Raw genomic sequence first — 21,377 nt, forward strand, 5'->3', positions numbered from 1 at the left:
GAGATTGCTTTGGTTACCTTGATAGATGACCTATGTTGGGAACTGAATGCGAGGAGTGCAACTCTATTTGTTCTCTTGGACTTCTTGGTAACCTTCGGTAAAATCAACCATGGTATCCTTCTGGACTGCCTGGTGGGCCTGGGCCTCGGGTGGTGCTCTTTTGCAGTGGTTTCTGCCCTTTCTGTTGGGCCATATGCAGAAGGTAGTACTGGGGGATTACTGTTTGACTCCATGTCCATTGGTCTGTGGTGCTGGTGTCTCTCAAGGTTCTATCTTGTTTAATATTTTACATGAATGCACTGGATAGGGGTCATTCAGTGCTTTGGAGCAAGGTGCCATCAATATGCTGATGAGACCCAGCTCTTGTCACCTAATACCAAGGAAGCAGCCGAAACCCTTGAGCATTGACTGGGTTCGATAATGGACTGGATGAGGGTGAACAAGCTGAGTTAAACCCAGATGTAAGTGTTGGTCAGTAGAAAGCTTGACTCAGGGATTGGGATTCAACCTTTTCTGGAAGGGGTTGTGTTCGCCTCTCCCTGAAGAACCAGGTCCATAGCTTGGGGGTGCTCTTTCACCCTATGCTGTGCCTGGATCTTCAGGTGGTGGCAGTGGCAAGGAGTGTGTTTGCACAATTATGCTTGGTGCGCTGGCTGTGACCCTTCCTGAACTGGTCTAACTTGGCAACAGTTTCCCATGCCTTCATTACATCATGTTTAAACTATTGCAATGCACTCTCCATGGGACTACCCTTGAAGAGTGTGCAAAAGCTTTAATTGGTGCGAAATGTGGCAGGTAGGCTGCTGACTGGTGCATTCTATCACAACCATATTACACCTGTCCTGAAAGACCTGCACTGGTTGCCAATTGCTTTTGGGGCTCATTCAACATGTTGGTTATGATGACATTAAAAGCCCTAAGGACCTGGCTATCTAAGGGACCCGCTGTCTTGCTATGAACCTGCCCATGTACTAAGATCTGCAGGAGAGGCCATTTTGAGGGCGCCATTATCCACAGAGGCCCATTTGTCAGGCACATGGGAAAGGACTTTCTCCAGTGTCCAAATTATGGAATCCGCTCCCCCAAGAACTATGATTGGCTCCTACCCTCTTGGCCTTTAGAAAGGGTGTACAAATGCATCTTTTCAATGTAGCCTTTTAAAATGTGTAGTTTCAATGTTTTAATGTTTTTACCATTTTTAAAATGTTTTTAAATCATTTTTAAATCATGTTATGGTTTTATTGTTTTAAATTGCTATACATCACCTTAATGGCTTTTTAGCAGATAAGGTGGTATATAAATGAGAATGCATGCATGCATGCATAAATAAATAAATAAGTGAAGTCAATGCTTGCACACACAGCCATTGGGAAATCTAAGAAAGCCAAATGTGGTAGACAGAGCAGAACATGGCCAAATCTGTATATGATCACATATTTGCCTTTGGGGTAATGCACCTTAAAAAAAAAAAAAAAAACAGCTAAAAGATGAGCCTACTTGAGTTGCATTAAGAAAGCAGCCAATAATTAATCATTTTCTCCTATTGCCAAGCTACTCAAAAATGACACACAATCTGCAGTGTTTTGTTGCATTTTTTTTCCGGACTGGAATCTAAAAGCTAGCCCAAAGTGAAATCAGATTGCTCAAAATATTGGTCAAAGCCTCTTCCTACCAATGTGGTATTCATTTGGGCTCGATCTCCTGTATTTAATCATAACTGTTAAGCTTGCCTTTGTAGTGTAATTGCAAAATTGTACTAAGAATCTGTTCTGGAAAAAAAAAGGCAAGTGTCCCTTGCATCTCAATTCCTGTGGTGCAAATAAAAATATGCATAACATCAAAACTATCTCGTCTACCACTGGCTTTCTCGTAACATATGGGTTATGTAAGCTGCTTCAAAATGTCTTGGTTATGCAGATAGGACAAAAGTTACCAAAACATAAAGATCTGATTTTAAAAAAAAAAAACCTTGAGGAACTTCCTAACTCTACACATGGCTGAACTGCATAAAAGCATGAGACTTTTATCATTGCATCAAGGCATCATGCTTGATTGGTTTCATCTGTTCTGCCCAAATCGAATAAGCAATTATTTATCTTATTTTCTGTCTCTGTTTTCAGTGTCTTTGGCTTGGAAATAAATTGTGCTCTTACCAGAATTGGGATGCAATCTTAAATCTGACAAGTCACTATCAGGAGAGCGGGGGGAGCCTTTTCAGAACAGCAAGTTCCTACATAATTCCTCTTTAGGAATTCGTAGTTTAACAAACAGACGAGGTCATGTGTGTCACAGGGAGCATTTAGAAGGAGTAAGAACCAAGAGGGGAGAATGTAATCCTCAGAACCAACTGATTAGAAAATGGAATCCTTTGAAGAATGGCTCATTCAGAATAATCTTCTTTGAATTCTGTGATGTGCTTCAGTCATCTTAGACACCTTAACAAATAGAACATAATCCCTTTGTCCAGAACATCAAACGGGCATGGTACTTAGAGACCAGCCTTGGGAAGCGCTGAGCGCCCTCCACTACAATTGCAGACAGTGGGAGCAGAATGTGCTCATGCCAGGAAAAAGAGGGGGGGGGAAGCCTGCAGTGATCTGAGTAGGTGTGTGTATATAAGAAAAATTTTGTGCAATAACAAATACCAGCGTAATAGAATTGATTTACTAGGCCGATGTACCACGAATTTCTAGATTACTGCTGTGGCGGCCACTCTAATTATACTCAAATTAGAGTTCAACATTCCTTATAGCGATGGCTGCCAGCCTGGTCAGCTTTAAAAGGGGATTCAAGAAATTCATGGAGGACAAGGCCATCAATGGCTATTAGTTATGATGGCTATATTACCCCTGCTATCAGGGGTGGTAGGCCACTGTATACCAGTTTCTGGGAACCTGAGTGAGAGGTGCTCTTGCACTCATGCCCTGTTCGTGGGCATCCCCTAGGTTGGCCACTGTGAGCACAGCATGCTGGACTAGATAAGCCTTTGGTCTGATCCAACAGTTTTTCTCATGGTCTTAGGCTCTTATTGTCATCTGCGTTAATGCAAAAAGTAATATTAAAGCTGATTCACAGGCTACACACTCGACTTCTATTCAGTCTCTTCCCCCTTTATTTTGTCAGCTCAGTGCATGACAAAGTGGTCAGCGGAATATTTCGCCCATCTGCCAACCTGATGGCGTCACAACAAATGGTGGTACAGTAGGCTGGAACCTGATCCTATGGCGGAGTATTCTGGTGACTGCCTTGCCATGGGCTGGGCTGGAAGCATGGACTGAAAATCAGTCCCCATATAAGTGTTGGTGTGATTTGGCCCCTGAAGCACATTTTGGAAGCCATCTGCACATGTATCTTCCTTGGAGAGTCTCGAAACTCACACCACAATGGAGGGGCTGGGTCTTTTCACAAGGGATAGGGTTAGGTAAAACAATCCAGCCTCCTGACTGTGGGCATGGAAGGGCTCTTCTTGGGCACACAGGTCCTGGGGGTCAAATATGCATGCTGCAGCATCTATAACCAGCCCCACAAGAGCTACAGTACATGAATGCGTGTAGGGGGGCATTATGTAAATATCAGGGTCTTGGAGACAGGACCAGGTAGAGCAGTGCAGGTCCTATGATCTAGTCCTGTAACAGGTGGAACTTGGGTGGCCAAATTCTAGCTACCTCTTCCCACCCAGCCTCAGAAGCACCAACTTGTGAAGCAGCCTTCACCAATGTGGTGCCCTCCAGTTGTTTTGGACTTCAACTCCCATCAACCCCAGCCAGCATGGCCAGTGATGTCGGATGATGGGAGTTGTAGCCCAAATTATCTGCTGTGCACCAGCTTGGGGAAGGCTGATGTAAAATAACATGCCAAAGTGGAAAGTTTCTGCCCTGTGGATTCATGTCCGTCCACACATACACGCAAGGACTGAGAGTTAGCACAGCCTAGTGGCTAAGGGCGCAATCTGATGCATGTTTGGACAGAAAAAAGTCCTACAGTTCCCAGCATTCCCCAGCCAGCATGTATAGGATTGCACTTTAAGTGACTGACCTGTAAACCAGGAAGTCCTAGTTCAGTTCTCCTCTCTGCCAATGAGCACACTACCCCTTAAACAGGCCACCATCTCCCGGCTACCCTCCATATGCATCCGCAGTATGAATACTATTGGTCTACTTTATTGGGTTGTTGTTAATCTCCCTGAGATCATGTATGGAAAGTGCTTTGATTGCTCAGAAAGTACTATATTAATAATGGTTGCTTTATTGGTGTTGTTATATATAAAATATTGGTTGTTGAGTTTGTTTGCTGAGCACAAGAATTACTTGTAATAAACATTCAGAAGTGATGAACTGGAAATGATCAGATATTCTTCATATCACTTGTGAAAATGCCCATAATGTGTAGCCCTTCTATCTTCTTTCTTAGAGTAATCCATACACTTGTTATACGTTGTAGAAAGTGATGCTTTTAGAACAGCTGCCAGTTGTCAGGAATCTCCTTGGGATGCAGTCGCTGTTGGGAAGCATATTTTAATTTATTTAGCATATCCATATCCTATCTTTCCACTTTTTGTTTTTTAAAACCCACAAGCTGGTTTCCAATTAAAATACAGAGTATAACACATCGTAAAACAAAATATCAATATTATTCCTGAAAGACTGCATGGGGCATTGTTGCCAGTGGAGTTTGACAGCCCTGACTTAAAGAGCTGTGTTGGCTGCTGACTTTCAAGGTGCAAACTTTGGTTTGCACTGTAGCTAAAGCAGGAAATCAGTGGCTGGGAACATCCCCATTGTACCTTATTACAAATACCCGGGATCTGCGAACTTTCCTGTATCCCCACAGCTCTTCCATATCGCTAGCATCATTCACATAGCTGCATGTTTTTTTAATGATTATAGTTTGATCTGTTTTTTCATTATGCATCTCCTTATTACCCTTAGAATCTTAAATGAAATAAACAAAATCAGACAGGGAGGAAACTTGAACAAATGCCTTTATGACAAGGAAATAGTTCGATATTATCTTAGCAAGGAAGGAACTGGATCCATGCATGTTGCAAGTGTGTACTTATAGTTTGACATTAGGCACTGAAAATTAACTGAACAATTAAAAAAAAAACTGGTCATACAGAGAAATGAAATTGCAAGTGTATGCTAAACTTTTGTTTATATCATGGGTGAGGAATGTTTGGCTCTCCAGACACTGGTGGACTGAAACTCCCATCAGCCTTAGTCAAAGAGGCAGTGGTAAAGACTGATGTGAGTTGCCATCCTCCAACATTGGAGAGCTACATGTGCCCCAGCCCTGGGGTATACAGTGTTTTGGTGTTGTGCCACTGATGTTCTGCCACATTCTGCACCTAGGAAAAAGAAACCAAATGCACAGTTACAAGAAGGGGGATACATGGCTCAACAACACTACAAGCGAGAAGGATCTTGGAACTGTTGTAGATCACAAGCTGAAGATGAGCCAACAATGTGATGTGGCTGCAAAAAAGGCAAATACTATTTTGGGCTGCATTAATAGAAGCATTGCTTCCAAATCTCGGGAAGTACTAGTTCCCCTCTACTCAACACTGGTTAGGCCTCATTTGGAGTACTGTGTCCCGTTCTGGGCACTGTACTTTAAGAAGGATGCAGACAAGCTGGAGAGGGTTCAGAGGGCAATGAAGATGATCACGGGACTGGAAACAAAGCCCTATGAAGAGAGACTGAAAGAACTGGGCATGTTTAGCCTTGAGAAGAGAAGACTGAGGGGAAATACGATAGCGCTCTTCAAGTACTTGAAAGGTTGTCACAGAGTGGAAGGCCAGGATCTCTTCTCGATCATCCCGGAGTGCAGGACACGGAATAATGGGCTCAAGTTACAGGAAGGAAGCCAGATTCCGGCTGAACATCAGGAAAAACTTCCTGACTGTAAGAACAATATGACAATGGAACCCATTACCTAGGGACGTAGTGGGCTCTCCCACACTGGAGGCATTGAAGATGAGGCTGGACAGCCATCTGCTCTGACTTGGATTCCTGCATTGAGCAGGGGGTTGGACTCAATGGTCTTGTAGGCCCCTTCCAACAGTACTATTCTATGATTCTATGTGCTTGGGGCTTTACAAAATATCAAAGGACATGTGCCTGCCCCAAAGAGCTTACAGACAGTCTAAAATTCAAGGCAGGAGAGATAACAGAGGACAGGGAGGGAAATGGAGTCACAAGTAAATAGGGGAAGAATACGCGTATCTTTTCGGTATGTCATTCCCGGTGCCCCTCATTGCCACACAAGTGCATCTCAACAACCAGTGCCACACAGCATGACTGCAAGGGTGGCCTTGGGATCCCATGTTCATGCGCTGTGGTAGCATCCTGCACTGGGCAGGGGGCTGAACTAGATCAGGGGAGGTTGAAGCTTAGGGGTGTTGGTTCCGGCCTGGCTGGGCTTTCAATCCAGCCCTCAGGGGGTCCCCAGATGGCCACGCCCCCTCCCGCTCCCCCAAGCACCCATCATTTAGTGGTGTCCTGGCTTTTGCACAGTTCCCCCTTCTAAAAGGGTGACGTGCCTCTCCAAAGGCTTAATTAGTGGCAGTAAGATCTTTGAGCTAAAAGGGGCTGGTATGTTTTGGTACTTCTGGTATTTCTGGCCCTCCCCATTTGTCTTCAGTCCCACCTGCCGCTGGAAGGCAGGCCCTGAGAGCTTCTCCAAAATGGACTCTTGCCCTCGGGCTCAAAGAGGTTCAGCAGCTCCGGACTAGAGAGCCAGCATGGTGTAGTGGCTAGAGTGTTGGACTGGGAGCCAGGAGACCAGGGTTCTAGTCCGCACTTGGCCATGGAAGCTCTCTGGGTGACTTTGGGCCAGTCACAGACTCTCAGCCCAACCTACCTCACAGGGTTGTTGTTGTGAGGCTAAAATGGAGAGGAGGATACTGTAAGCCGCCTTGGGTTCCTTGCGAGAGGAAAAAAGGCAGGATATAAAGGAAATGAAATGGAAATAGACATAGATGACTTCTGAGGACCCTTCCAACTCTGGGATTCTAAGAGGGATGATGATCTCAAAGCTGCCTTGGAATCCTAGGGCTGCTGCCGTGAATCCTAGGACAGGGCAGGACAGGGTCGGCCCTGCCACGCGGCAAGGTGATGTACCTCACTTTAGGCAGTACCACTGCGGCGGCGGGGAGGGGTGGCAGGAATTGGAATCTGAAGCGTTGGCCCTGGTGGGCAAGGAGGGTGCTGTTTTGGCTGTGCCTCAGGCAGCAAGATGCCTTTGGCAGTCCTGGGACAGCGCTGTAGGGTGGAAGTGGAATACAAATGATGACAACGGCTGAGGAACAGTGGAGGCTGTGATGGGGATCTCCCCTAAAGCGCAACACAGAGAACTGGAGAGGAGCAGGTCAAGGCCACTTGTTCTGAAAGACAGCTTCCAGCACAACGCCTGCTGTGCTGGGGAAATTGGATTTCTTCTGGAAGAGGGAGACAGCGTGGAGCAAGGAAGCAAAGGGCTAATGTTTTAGTACTTAGTGCTCATCTTAGTTTTTTTAAATGGGACAGGGACCCGTTTTATCTTTGTAAAGGGTCTGGCATATTCCTACTAACTGTACAAATAATAATAAATAATAAGCCACACCATAAAACGGTGCCCTGGGTAGCACTACCCTACTTTTGTACCGTCGCAATCAGCATACCACAGGATCTAGTGGAGGCTGGTGGCTCCAGTGCCAGTGGGGCCGCACATCTGCTCTGGGTTTCAGTCAGAACCATTCAGAACTCCAAAGGAGCTAGTCAAGGTGCTGAACATATTTGGGGGGATAGGGTTCAGCACTTGGATAGCTCCTTTGGAGTTGTGACTGGTTCTGACTGAAACCCAGAGCAGATTCACCACCCCATGATATCAGAGCCACCAGCCTCTGCTGACAAGATCCCTGACCCGCATCTGTGCCAGGGCAGATGTGCTGAACCAGCTTTTAAAAAAACAGATCAGTATGAATTATCTAGGCCTGGGGTCTTCAACATGGTGCCCCTGAGCACAAATGTACCCACAGACAACTCTCTTGGTGTCCACCAGGCTCACTGTCCCTCCTGAATTTTATTTTATTTCTTACGATTTTAAAAAGTATTATTTTTTTCACAGCAAGACTGGCCTGCTGCAAAGCAAGGTGCTGCCCTCTAGCGCCATCTATATTTACAGTCAAAAGAGCGGTTTTGTGTTTTGGAGCTGAGACATGACCTCTGCTTTGTAAATTAGGTTCATGGGCAAGTTACTTTTCTTTTAGTCTCACCAGTTTGCCTTCTGGGAAATTAGTGTTCTGTGACTGGTGATGCCCACTATGGCAGCCATTTTATGAATGGGCATGCCTCCCCATGACAACCATTGTGTGAAAATACCCACAGCACTCACAAAATTCCCAGTGTGCCTACCAGCCCAAAAAGATTGGGGATCCCTGCCATCACAATAGGCACTGATGTAGTCCTAAAGAAACTACAAGTGTGTAAGTGTGTGTGTGTGTGTGTGTGTGTGTGTGCATTCAGTGCCCTTTCAACAGGCAGAACTGTTTTCATCTTCTGAGTCTGGCCATGGAAAACCTCAGTCCACTCTGGAACTTATAGGTGTAGAGATCTACAAAATATGTTAATTGTGATCCACTAGCCTACACAAGAACCACATTATTATTATTACTATAATAATAATAATAATAATAATAATTACTATTATTACATTTTTATTGGATTCCCCCCCAATATAGAAATAATATAAATGAACTGAAGAAAATGAAAACAATGAATCCATAGAAAACCAGAAAATACAAGACACGCAACCATATAATTAATAATCATACAAAATTCATCAAGTCCTTTCAAATAGATCTGAGTTGCTATGAGAAACACTGTACTGAACCATTTCTGTTTATACATAAAATAAGCATAAACATACGTAAACATAAACCACCTATCAATAAATGAGTCCATTTGTGTTGACCATCAGACATCCACACTTGTTCAGTCAATTTGTCCATCAACACTGAATCCCATAAACGTATGTACCACTGAACAAATGTAAGTGGTTCTAATTAGTTTTCAGTTGATGACCAATTTCTAAAAGTAGAATTTGTAATATGGAAAGGATCTGAGTGGTATCGTCCAGCCCAATATAGTGCAGTAAGATATTTCATACTCAGCATTCTGAATAACTTAGCCAGTTGTGGCTGTAAGGGCCTCTCTCTCCCGCCCCTTCTCTCATACACACACACACATAGCATTTGTAGCATGTGATCAATACAAGTATAATAAGATTTACAACACAATCAGGAGCCTGTCTCCACTAGACCATGGCTATAAATGTAAGAGTGAAGATAGGTATCAAGAGAGACTTCTCAGGCCCTCCCTCAGCCATGGTCTGAGGTCAGCTTCCTTTGGGCTTTGTGGCTGAAATGAGAAGTGACCACATCAATGGCTCAATATATTACCTCCAGTATCAGAGGCAAAATGCCCCTGAAAACCACTTTCTTGGGAATATGAGTGGGAGGGTGCTCCTGTGCTCCTGTCCCACTTGTGGGTTTCTTATAGGCATCTGGTCGGCCACAGTGAGAACAGAATGCTGGACTAGATAGGCCCTCAGTCTGACCCATCTGGGCTCTTCTGACGTTCATATCAAGAAATTAAATGCTGGCTCAGCCATGAGTCTTGTCCATCCACCAGTTGTGATGGGTCGTCCATCTTCTTTATTTTAAGTTCTGCATGACCATTCATTTGTTTATCCATTCATTCACCAGTGTCTTAGTTAAAAATGCAAGTTTTAGAACAATTTGACACTGCACTGGAGATTGGAAGGGAGTTTTCTTGGTGACATCATGGGGTGGAGGAGAGAGGAGATAATCAGCACCATGCCTAGACAGCATCTAGGCTTGGTGCAGTACCAAGCCCCACCTTAAGAACTTGACTCTGGAGAGGAAAAATACATCTGGACTGAATGCAGTGAGGGTATTTCCATTATTGATTCCTGGAACAGTGTTTTAAACATGTATACCAAGCAATGTGTTTTATCTGCAATGTAAGCACTCTGTTGGTAATGCAAAGCTTTTATTGTTATTACAGTGTAGTCATTTTATAATTAATTCATCCAACAACATGGGGTAAATTCTACCCCAGGCGCACTTCTCATTGCAGAATTCATACAGGAGTAGACCTACAATGTAGTCCTCACTGGAGATTATCACCTGTACTACATTAAACAATGTCCCCCAATTTCAGCTGCTTAGCATTTACAGCTTTCTTTGCGAGCGGAGATGGGTCAAAGAAGACGCAGACAATAAGTTTGGGTTGAAAACTGGGCCACATTTATTGAAAATCTCTGCAAAGGGGTAACTAGGATGGGCATCTAACTGTGTCAGCGGCTAGCTGGCACTTCTTGGGCAAAAACGCACCCAGCCTGTGGGGTGGCGTCGATCTCGCCATCCCTCCGGACTGCCCCATCTGGGGGAGGTAGACCTTCCCCTGTCACCCCCTCCTGGTGCCGCACAACACCTGGGTCTCAGTGTAGGGTTGGTCTCCCAGGCAACCCTTATCCCCTCGCTGAGCCGCACAACCCATTCGGGGGGCCTCAGGCGTCACTTGTCACCATAAGGTGCCTGTCAGGGTGCACCCTAGCTGCCTCTTACAGTCTACTCCAATAGCCAACTCAAGACACAGACAAAATGATTCTTTTCAAGGCTTTATACTTTTACAACTTGATGACTCTTTCAGAGGCTAATCACCAGCGACTAAGCAAGCAACAGCACTGGGGAAAGATAGCAGAGTAGCCTATGCTCCAGGTAAGGCAGTTGGTCCTCGTTTGAAGGGAAACCACGGGAAGACTCTGAACTTATGGGCTATGGAGAGGTCCCCCCTCTTACCCTTGGGTCCTCGGGACACGACCGTTGTTTGCGCACCAAACGAGCGCTACGCCTCCTTTCTGTGCCCTCCATCTGTCGTCGCTCCCTGCATCTGCACCAAGCATCCAGCAAGCCCCCCTCCAGCGCTGTCTCGCTGCCAGGGTCACTATCTATCCCAGGAATGCTGGCAGGAGGAATCTCTGCCAGCTGCTGTGCCTGTGAGAGATGAGTGCGCTGCTCTCCCACGGATTGCTGTTCCTTCTCAGAATCAGAACTGCTCTGGGGCTCTATGGGCTCAGTTTCCACCCTGACAGTGCCTCTGCATGCACACCATCCTTAATCTCTTTCAGCTTTTGCTCGTCCTAGCCGCCAGCTAAAGCGTGACCCATGAGATTGTCCCTAATTCACCTACAGGACACACTCAACCCCAATAACAGTGTGATTTAGGCAAAAAGACTCACAGTAATAGGCCAATCGAACTGTGAGCTAAAAATTCCTACATGGCTCCCAAAGGGGCAACTGGCAAGAAACTCACACTGCTTAGGGGAGGGTAGGAGGGAGCTGTGTGAGCAAGAGAGCTGAGATTGGGAGGGGGGCTGAGCTTAAGGCAATTCAGCCTGCCCCTCCTTGCCTGGTGGTGCCACTGGGGTGCACCAACGACAGGCCCATACATCCTCTCACCCCACCCGCCCGCAATGCCCCCCCCCTTCAGCCAGACAAGCTGGAGCAGGGGGTTAGGGCATTTCTGTACACAAAAAGCACCTGGGTCAAAAAATGTCCCCCAAACCCCAATTGAATCCCATGAGGCAGAGTGACCCCCCCACACACACACACACTCACAGGTGGCAGATTAGGAGGGGTGGTGGATCGTATGCCCACCACTACTGGGAGGAACCCCCAGCCCCCACTTTGCAAAAGTGTTCACCCACCCTGGTACCTTCGCTGGCTGCTCTTGTGGCCCATGCATTTCTCCAGAGCAGCTGTCCACCCAATACATTGCTCAGAGGACCACTTACAGTAAGGCAGCGGGCTCTCTAGGTAGCCATGGTAGCTGCTTTCCTGCTGTGGCAATGCTGCAGCAGGAAAGCAGCTGGTATAGATTTCCAGAAAGTCCACCAGGCCCAAATGCCTCATTCTAACCCTGGAGACTTCCTGGAAGGATCTGTCAGAGAGAGACATGGGCTAGCAGCGGGGCGGTAGAGGGCAGACGGCAACCCACGCCTTCCTTCCTCAGGTGGTGGTGGGACATCTTGCAAAGCCCCTGTGTTCCAACCAATGTAACATGTTTGGGTTAAAAAGGCCAGCGAATACTGATCCCAGGAAGCTGAAATGTTCCGCTGAACATTTTCTTTCTGAGATCCAAAAAGAGCAGGGAAGGGGAATACCTCCCCAGATTATTTATTTATTTATTTGTTTAGCCATTGGGGTGCTCTTTTGTCCCAAGCAATGGGAAATATTAAAATGAAAAAATGTCCCATTGGGATTTTAAAAGTGCCACATGATACAAGTAAGCAGAATCAGGGCACAATCCTACGCATGTTTAGGCAGGAAAATGTCCTACAACAACTCCTAGCATTCCCCAGCCAGATATGCTGGCTGGGGAATGCTGGGAGTTGTAGGACTTTTTTCTGTCTAAATATGCATAGGATTGTGCCCTTAAGTGCATTTCGTAACCGCACATATGGCTTTGCTTGGGGGGCATTTCACTACCCCAGGATGCATCTGAATGTGGCTTTGTGTAATAAAAGATGCTGAAAACAATTCCTGCCAGTTTCTTTGATTTTGTTCCATAAAGGTTAATACACTGTAATTAAGATTTAAAATAGAAGTTTAAGAGGGGTGGGGAAGACTCATTGCAATAGGAAAGCTTTGCTATTAGGAGTTCAGCTGGACCTTCCCAAAGATTTCAAAAATCCACCTTTAATAGAAGCAGCTACAACTACTGTACTAACTGGAACATAGCCTTGTTCACTATTCACAAAAATACTTTTGGAGGAAAACAGGACTAGAAAATGAGGAGAAGATCCAAGAAAAAGGATGGAAACCAGGTTCCACAGCTATATAGAGACAGCCTTGGGTCTTTAAAATAATTAAAACCTGTGAGCTGTGGTATGCCATTCAAATATGGAAGCATCGAAAGGAACAGATGAACACCTATAAATTAATTTTGAAGCACTCCTGAATGGGGAGAAGGGGAAATATTTTAGACATAGAGTACTTGAATGTCACAGGGAGATGTAGAAACCAAATGCACAGTTACAAGGTGGGAGATACATGGCTCAATGATACTACAAGCAAGAAGGGTCTTGGAATTGTTGTAGATCACAAGCTGAATATGAGCCAACAATGTGATGTGGCTGCAAAAAAGGCAAATGCTATTTTCGGCTGCACTAATAGAAGTAGAGCTTCCAAATCACGTGAAGTACTAGTTTCTCTTTACTCAGCACTGGTTAGGCCTCATCTGGAGTACTGTGTCCAGTTCTGCACGCCACACTTTAAGAAGGATGCAGACAAACTGGAAAAGGTTCAGAGCAGGGCAACGAAGATGATCAGGGGACTGGAAACAAAGCCCTCAGAGGAGAGACTGAAAGAACTGGGCATGTTTAGCCTTGAGAAGAGACGACAGAGGGGAGATATGATAGCACTCTTCAAGTACTTGGAAGGTTGTCACAGAGAGAAAGGCCAGGATCTCTTCTCGATCATGCCTAGGGATGTACAAAAGTTCCGCCACGGATCTCGGGGAGGCCGAATGCCAGCACATTCAGCCCCCTGAAATCGGTGGTGGAACGGCCCGCCACCCCCCTGCCACCCCCCGGGATGAAACTTATCTTAGCGGCGGCTCCGGCGGTGGTTCAGCGGTGGCAGCCGGTCTTCCGACCGGCTGCCACCGCCACCATTTCCAGGTTAAAACAAAAAAACATGATAGGCTACGTAAAGATTTATGTAGCCTATCACGGCTAGATTTTAAAAAAACACCGTGATAGGTTACATAAATGTTTACGTAGCCTATCACGGCTGACTTAAAAAAAACCAACAACAACGCGCGTACGCAAATGGCGGCAGCCATAGCCGCCGCCATTTGCGTTCCTTATTTTGGCATGTCTTAGTCTATGTAAACATTTACGTAGACTAAGACGGCGAAAATAAGGGGAACGCAAATAGCGTAGACGCTACGCTATTTGCGTTCCCCTTATTTTCGCCGTCTTAGTCTACGTAAATGTTTATGTAGACTAAGACGTGCCAAAATAAAGAACGCAAATGGCGGCGACCATGGCCGCCGCCATTTGCGTACGCGCGTGTTTTTTTTCTTAAATCAGCCGTGATAGTCTACGTAAACATTTACGTAGCCTATCACGGCTGACTGCAGGGACGCAAACAGCGGCGGCTACGGCCGCCGCCATTTGCGTCCCTGCTAGCCAGCAGCTGGATGTCCAGCTGCTGGCGGAGCCAGCCAGCGGCTCCGCAGAATCACTGCAGAGCACAGCCGACCAGTAGGGATGTCAGAGAATTTCTCCACGAATCTCCAGTGGAATCTCCAGTGGAATCTCCACGAAATTGGTGGAGAAACGGTCCGCCACCCCCCCGGGATGGGACTTACCTTCGGCGAATGTCCCTCCCGGCGGCGGCTCCCGGAGGCGGTTCGGCAGCGGCAGCGGCCGGTCTTCCAACCGGCTGCCTCCGCCGCCATTTCCAAGTGAAAAAAAACAACAACAAACCAACAAACGTGATAGGCTATGTAAAGATTTACGTAGCCTATCACGGCTAGATTTTACAAAAACACCGTGATAGGCTACATAAATCCTTACGTAGCCTATCACGGCTGACTTTGGGGGGAAAAAAAAGCGCGTACGCAAATGGCGGTGCCCATGGGCGCCGCCATTTGCGTTCCTTATTTGGGCACGGGTAGTCTACATAAATATTTATGTAGACTACAGCGAAAATAAGGGCAACGCAAATAGCGTTGCCATTATTTTCGCCGTAGTCTATGTAAATAGTTATGTAGACTACCCGTGCCCAAATAAGGAACGCAAATGGCGGCGCCCATGGGCACCGCCATTTGCGTACGCGCTTTTTCCCCCCCCCAAAGTCAGCCATGATAGGCTACGTAAGGATTTACGTAGCCTATCACGGCTGACTGCAGGGACGCAAACGGCGGCGGCTATGGCCGCCGCCATTTGCGTCCCGACAGGGGACGAGATTCGCGGCCGGGGAAACGGGGCGCTCTCCCCCGGCCAGAATTTTGGCAGGGAGGGATGGGGCACCTCCCCCCTGGCCAGAATTTTAGCGGGGAGGAACGGAGCGCCTCCCCCCCACCATCAACATAATCCGCGGAAAGATAAGTCACTTTCGTACATCCCTAAAGAGTGCAGGACACGGAATAATGGGCTCGTGTTACAGGAAGCCAGATTCCGGCTGAACATCAGGAAACTCTTCCTGACTGTTAGAGCAATACAACAATGGAACCAAAGATCTAGGGAGGCAGAGGGCTCTCCCACACTGGAGGCATTCAAGACGAGGCTGGACAGCCATCTGTCAGGAATGCTCTGACTTGGATTCCTGCACTGAGCATGGGGTTGGACTCGATGGTCTTATAGGCCCCTTCCAGCCCTACTATTGTATGATTCTGTTACTAGGCCAGAACTATTCTTTGTGACTTGCTCCTTTTCTATGCCCAGGGCAGATATATTCAAGTATGTGATCCCTTATCTGTAGCCTGACATAGTACAGCAGCCAACAAACAGTTTTTATGACATGATCTGTTGTTTGTGTTCTATACATGTCTCATTAAAACCTCTCTGTTAGTAGTTAGGAACATAAGAAGGTGCATTATACTGAGTCACACCATGGGTCTACCTAGCCCAGTGCTGTCGACCCTGACTGGCAGCGGCTCTCCAGGGTTTCAGGCAGGAATTTTTCCAGACCTACCTGGAGATGCCGCGGATTGAACTTGGGACCTTCTGTCTGCAAAGCAGGGGCTCTACCACTGAGCTACGGCCTCTCCCCATTAAAGTGACATGTTGCTCAAATGCTGCATGTCAGGTGGCTTAAGTAAGCAACAAATGGTCACAGTACAGCAGTGCTTGGGGAAACTGGTGAAGACTTCTGGGGTTCCACTGTGTTATGGAGTTGGCAAATAGAGGAAGAAGGAAGAAAGTAGGCTGGCTGGCTGGCTGGCTGGCTGGTGGGCACACAACAAATGAGCTACTGTTGAACAATACATCCCTATTTCCCGGCAGAAGTGGCCTGGGTAATTAATTGGCAAGGTGGTAGCAATGGCTGGGCAGAGGGAGTGGATGCATCAAGAAGACTAAGTTATTTCTCCCCTCCAACTCACCAGCTGCCTGTGCATTTGTGGAACCAAACACGACATGACATGCTACACCCAGTGCAGATTACGGGTCCTCCTTACATTTCCTTATATTCTGGAAGAAAGTTAATACCGTTAACATTCCCATTGTGATCATTATGTTTGCATCGCTTACCTTCACTGTCGGCATGCTAAAGGAAGTATCAAAGCTATTGTTCCACACATCTTCCATGTTCTTAGTGAAATCTCTGTATTAGTAGCTAATCCTTCGACATCTGAACAAAGAGTAAGTCTGCTATCCTAGATACACACTAGAGAGCAAATTCTACTGAATGCAGGAATTAGATGGAATTCTGAATGATTTATGAGGAAGCTCCACACCTACACCCACCTTTGCTGATAAACGTAGTGGTATGTTCTGCCTCATTTCTAGACAGTTCATATGGCTCTCTCTAGGGAAGGGGTGGGCAGCTTTGGGGGCTCCAGGGGCCAATCCCTCAGAACCCCCCATGCCCACACCACCACCACCCTTGCCACACACCAGCAGTAGATTTCGGCAGTAGCAGTGCAAAACAATCAGCAGTTTGCTACCAAACTTTGACAGAAAACAGTGATGGGGGCCTAAAATGGCCAAATTTAGCTTTAAAACAAAGCCTTGAAAGTTAACTTTTGCCTTTTAGGCCACAATCATAGTTTGCTACTGAACTTTGGCAGCAAACCACTGATTGTTCTGCTACTGCTGCCACCGCTGTCACAACAGCAAATTCAGTCCTGGGGAGCGGGAGGTGGGCAAGGCCTTGACTTAGAGCCAAGGGGTCCACACACAGCCTGCCACCACTCTAGGGCCTAGAATCTAGGCACACTGCCTGGACTGAGCCAGAATATCAACAAACAGGCCAACACCTTCTCATAAATATCCTGCTCCATTGATCTTTGATCTTTAAGGGTCAAACTATAATAACAGCAAAACACTGTTTATGGAGGAAGAGGGTTCAGTTCATTATTTAATTTAAATAGCTGTATCAGCTGATATCATAAAATGAATTTTAATAAACTATACTCATTCCACGTATGATGGCAAATACACAAAGCCCTTGTCAATTTGTAATACATGGCTTACACCTCTCTTTGTTCACCCCAATCAATAATGTATCCATAATTAGTCCCATAAAGCAGACAGAAGAAAGACAGCACCGAATCGCAAGTCATGTTAGTACAAATTACTCTGACCTCTCCCAGTCTTTGAAGAAAGGGCAGCCATTCCTCTTTAAGGCGCTGGAGCCACGATGAGGCTTCCAGAGGAGGCCTATCCGTCACTTTGTGCTTGCCTAACCCGGAGCCCGTTTCTTATCACAGGGGCTGGCCTGGCCTTTTCCTGCGTTTCTCCGAGCCCAGCGTTTTATTGACCAACCGCTGTGCTTTAGACTTGAGCTCATGTTCTCTGAGGAAGTGCAAGTGGTAGTTATGCAAGCCTTTCCTTCCCTGCCTTGGCAACGTTCGCCAAGGAGATTTACAGCCCTCAACTTTCAGATATTTCGGAGAAATGGGTTGTTTAACTTGACTGAGAATCATTCTGACATGGGAAACACAGTCAGAATTTAAACAGATCCTCCCAGAGCCAGTCATCTGAAAAGGCCTGAGATTTAACAATCACGCTGTCTCCTTTGTATTTCTGTGCTGTAATTAGCTGGTGACACACTGATTTGAAAGTGATGCTGAAAGGCTAGGCTCTGGCTCACTGACTGACTCTTGACCTGAACTGGTGAAGCAGGCGTTGTGGCATCAATATGCCCCTTGGAACACGATGCTCACAAGTGCAGAGTGGAACGAGTGTGCAATGTTTTACTTACTGATCCCAATTAACCCCCCACATGCACATGCACACACACACAGTGAGGGCACATCGTTGTTCTACGACACGAATCAAGAGATGACAAACGTCATCCCAGTATTGTTTGACGTCTCAAAGTTCAGAGAGATGTGGACATGTGGGTCAGATCCGGACTCCATGGTGAATAAATAGCCCCCTCCCACCACCCCAAATTCTCCAGTCTGGCCATTCAGGCACCATAATGTGAAATCTCTGCAGTGCCGGCTCCAGGCTTTTGAAGGCCTTTGGGCCAGACACCCTCAATGGGTCCCCTCCGTGACTCTACTTTCTCACCACCATTGTCACTGGCTGCTGTCATTGCTGCTACCACTTGCTGGCTTGACAGGCAGAGAACCAGTGAGCAAGTAGGCGGTGGCATCTCCTGCTCTTCCTTCTGACAGGGACAGAGTGAGAGGCAGGTCAACAAGCAGGTTGCAGTGGTCAACAGGAGGAGCATGTCCAGGGGGTTCTTGTTAGTGGGCCCCTGCAGGGAGGGGTGAGTCCTCAGCAGGTGCCCAACCGTGCCTGCCCTTGATGCTCTCCCTGAACCTATAACCACAGCAGGGAATACAAGGGGATGCCACTTCCATGCTTCAGAACGAGGGTTAATATTTATGGCTCCATGTGCAGCCTTCACCCTCCCGGTTTCCAGTGCTCAGCCTCAAATTCCCAGCCTCCAGCTTTCTCTCACTGCAGCTTCAGAAAACTCATCAACTGTAATTTGATGACAGCTCCTGACTGGTACAGAGCCACTCAATGGGCTTTATGGCCTAACTGGACACCTAGCGGACACTCAGTCCACTATACCTCACTGAACTTTTACTTTATAAGTGTAAAATGCAGAGTAGATGGCAGGGATTTGAGGCTGACTTTGTGTGTCTGTGAGTGTGTGTGTGTGTGTGTGTGTGTGTGTCTGTATGTGTGTGTTATTTTAAGGTAGACCACACACAAGACTGATGTCAATCCACCCTTGTGTTATGCGACTAAATAAATAAATGTGAATAAAATAAATAAATGTGACCGAGTGTTGCTTTTGCTAAACAACCTAAAAATGAGGCCTCTCTGGCCATTAATACTGATTTGTTTGACTATACCTTCATTTGACGGGATCTGTCTTTTCTTTATAGTACTCTGCTATCTGATTCATGCAAAGGGAAACAACGTCCTTTTCCCAGGCAGCCATCTACTTCAAAGCTGAAAAACAGGCCAGGGTACTGGGTAGTGTGGTGAGGGGGGATATATACTCAAGTATATGCACGTTTTGTGAAAATGTGGTGATGATGAAGACGGTTTTTACACACCAGTTTACAAGTTTTATTTCAAAACTAGGGATGTCAGAGAAATCTGCAATGGAATCAAATATGTTCAGATTTCTGTGAATCTGACCCACCGATTCCACAGTGGACTGGCTTTTCCCAAGTTGCACGGATTCTGTGGACATGCAGACCATTTTCTAAAAAACCTTTCCAGAATTTTATGCAAATTTAGTAATAAAAAATGCATACAATTAAAAAAAAAACCAGCTGAACGTGCATTTCCCCCATAGGCTAAAGCATAAAAATGCACATGGGGGGGAGGTATTTGCAGATTTTGAGGGGGATTTGCACTTTGGGGGAGATTTGTGCAAATGTGAATTTGCATAAATTCGGGAAATTGGGAAAAATCTGCTTCTGTAAATGCATGGATAATGGAACAAAAGGCACTGACAATCTGCGAAATGCAGACAGAACGGATTTTATATCCCTAGGCAAAACACCCTTCCCTCTGATTCCTTCATGGTATGGGCACTGTTTTCTCTTGTGAAGAAAGGGTTGGGCAGCAAAGCCTTTCAAAGACAAAGTCTTTAGATTAGGGATGTCAGGGAATTCCACCATGGACTCCAGTGAGGCTGGATTCTAAAGAATCTGTGGCAGAATAGACACCTGCCACCCACCACCCTGCGGAATCCCCCCGGGACGTAGGGATGGCGGAGAATTCCGCCACGGATTTCAGTGAGGCCGAATGCACTGGCATTTGGCCCCCCGAAACCAATGGCGGAACGGCCTCCCCCCCGCCCCCCCACGGAACCCCCCTGGGATGAAGCTTACCTGGGGCTGATGTTGCGGCAGCAGCAGCGGCAGCTGGTCTCTCAGCCTGCTGCTGCGGACTCAAATGGCGGCCACCACGCCATTTGCGTAGCTGCCTTTGCCATGATAGGCTACGTAAATACTTACGTAACCTATCATGGCAAGCAAAAAAACACAAAAAACAGCATACACAAATGGCGGCGGCTATGGCGACCGCCATTTGCGTTCCCTTTTTTTCACTATTTTAGCCTACATAAATATTTACGTAAGCTATTATGGCGAAAAAAAGGGGAATGCAAATAGCGTAGTGGGCGCTATTTGCGTTCCTTTTTTTTCTCGCCGTATAAGCTTACGTAAATATTTATGTAGGCTAAAACAGCGAAAAAAAGGGAACGCAAATGGCGGCTGCCGTAGCCACCGCCATTTGCATACGTGTTTTTTTTTTTTTTCCAGAAGGCTGCCCAGAGGCTGGATGTCCAGCTGCAGGCAGCCCCAGCCAGCGGCTCTGCAGAATCTCCACGCAGCAGAGCCGCCCGGATTAGGATTTCGGGGGGAGGTGCAGAGCGCCTCCCCGCCACTGCAAATCACCCCGTCGAAAAGGTAAGTGACTTTTGTACATCCCTACCGGGACGGAGCTTACCTGGGGCAGATGCGGCGGCGGTGGCTCCGGCTGGTCTTCCGGCTAGGGATGTACGAAAGTCACTTACCTTTCCGCGGATTATGTTGATGGTGGGGGGGGAGGCGTTCTGTCCCTCCCCCCGGAATCCTCAACGGGGGGGGAGGCGATCCGTTCCTCCCCCCCGGAATCCTCCATGGCCAGCTGTGCTCCACGGCAGCTCCACGGAGCAGCCGGCCAGGCCCAGCCCAGCCCAGAGCTGTCCGCAGCCGGATTTCCGGCCGTGGAGGGCTCGGGGGGGGGGGAACCGCGTACGCAAATGGCGGTGGCTATGGCCGCCGCCATTTGCGTTCCTTATTTTTGGCCATCTGAATCTACGTAAATATTTACGTAGACTATGACAGCGAAAATAAAGGGGAACGCAAATAGCGTAGTGGGCGCTATTTGCGTCCCTTTTTGATTCGCCGTTTTAGCCTATGTAAAGATTTACGTAGGCTAAAACGGTGAATCAAAAAGGGACACAAATAGCCCGCTACGCTATTTGCGTTCCCTTTTATTTTCGCCGTAATAGTCTACGTAAATATTTACGTAGACGAAGAAGGCGAAAAATAAGGAACGCAAATGGCGGCGGCCGTAGCCGCTGCCATTTGCGTAAGCGGTTTTGTTTTGTTTTG

The sequence above is a fragment of the Heloderma suspectum genome, chromosome 2, assembly GCF_057233095.1.
Source record: "Heloderma suspectum isolate Gila_16-S chromosome 2, 16-S_ref, whole genome shotgun sequence".
NCBI classification, from domain to species: domain Eukaryota; kingdom Metazoa; phylum Chordata; class Lepidosauria; order Squamata; family Helodermatidae; genus Heloderma; species Heloderma suspectum.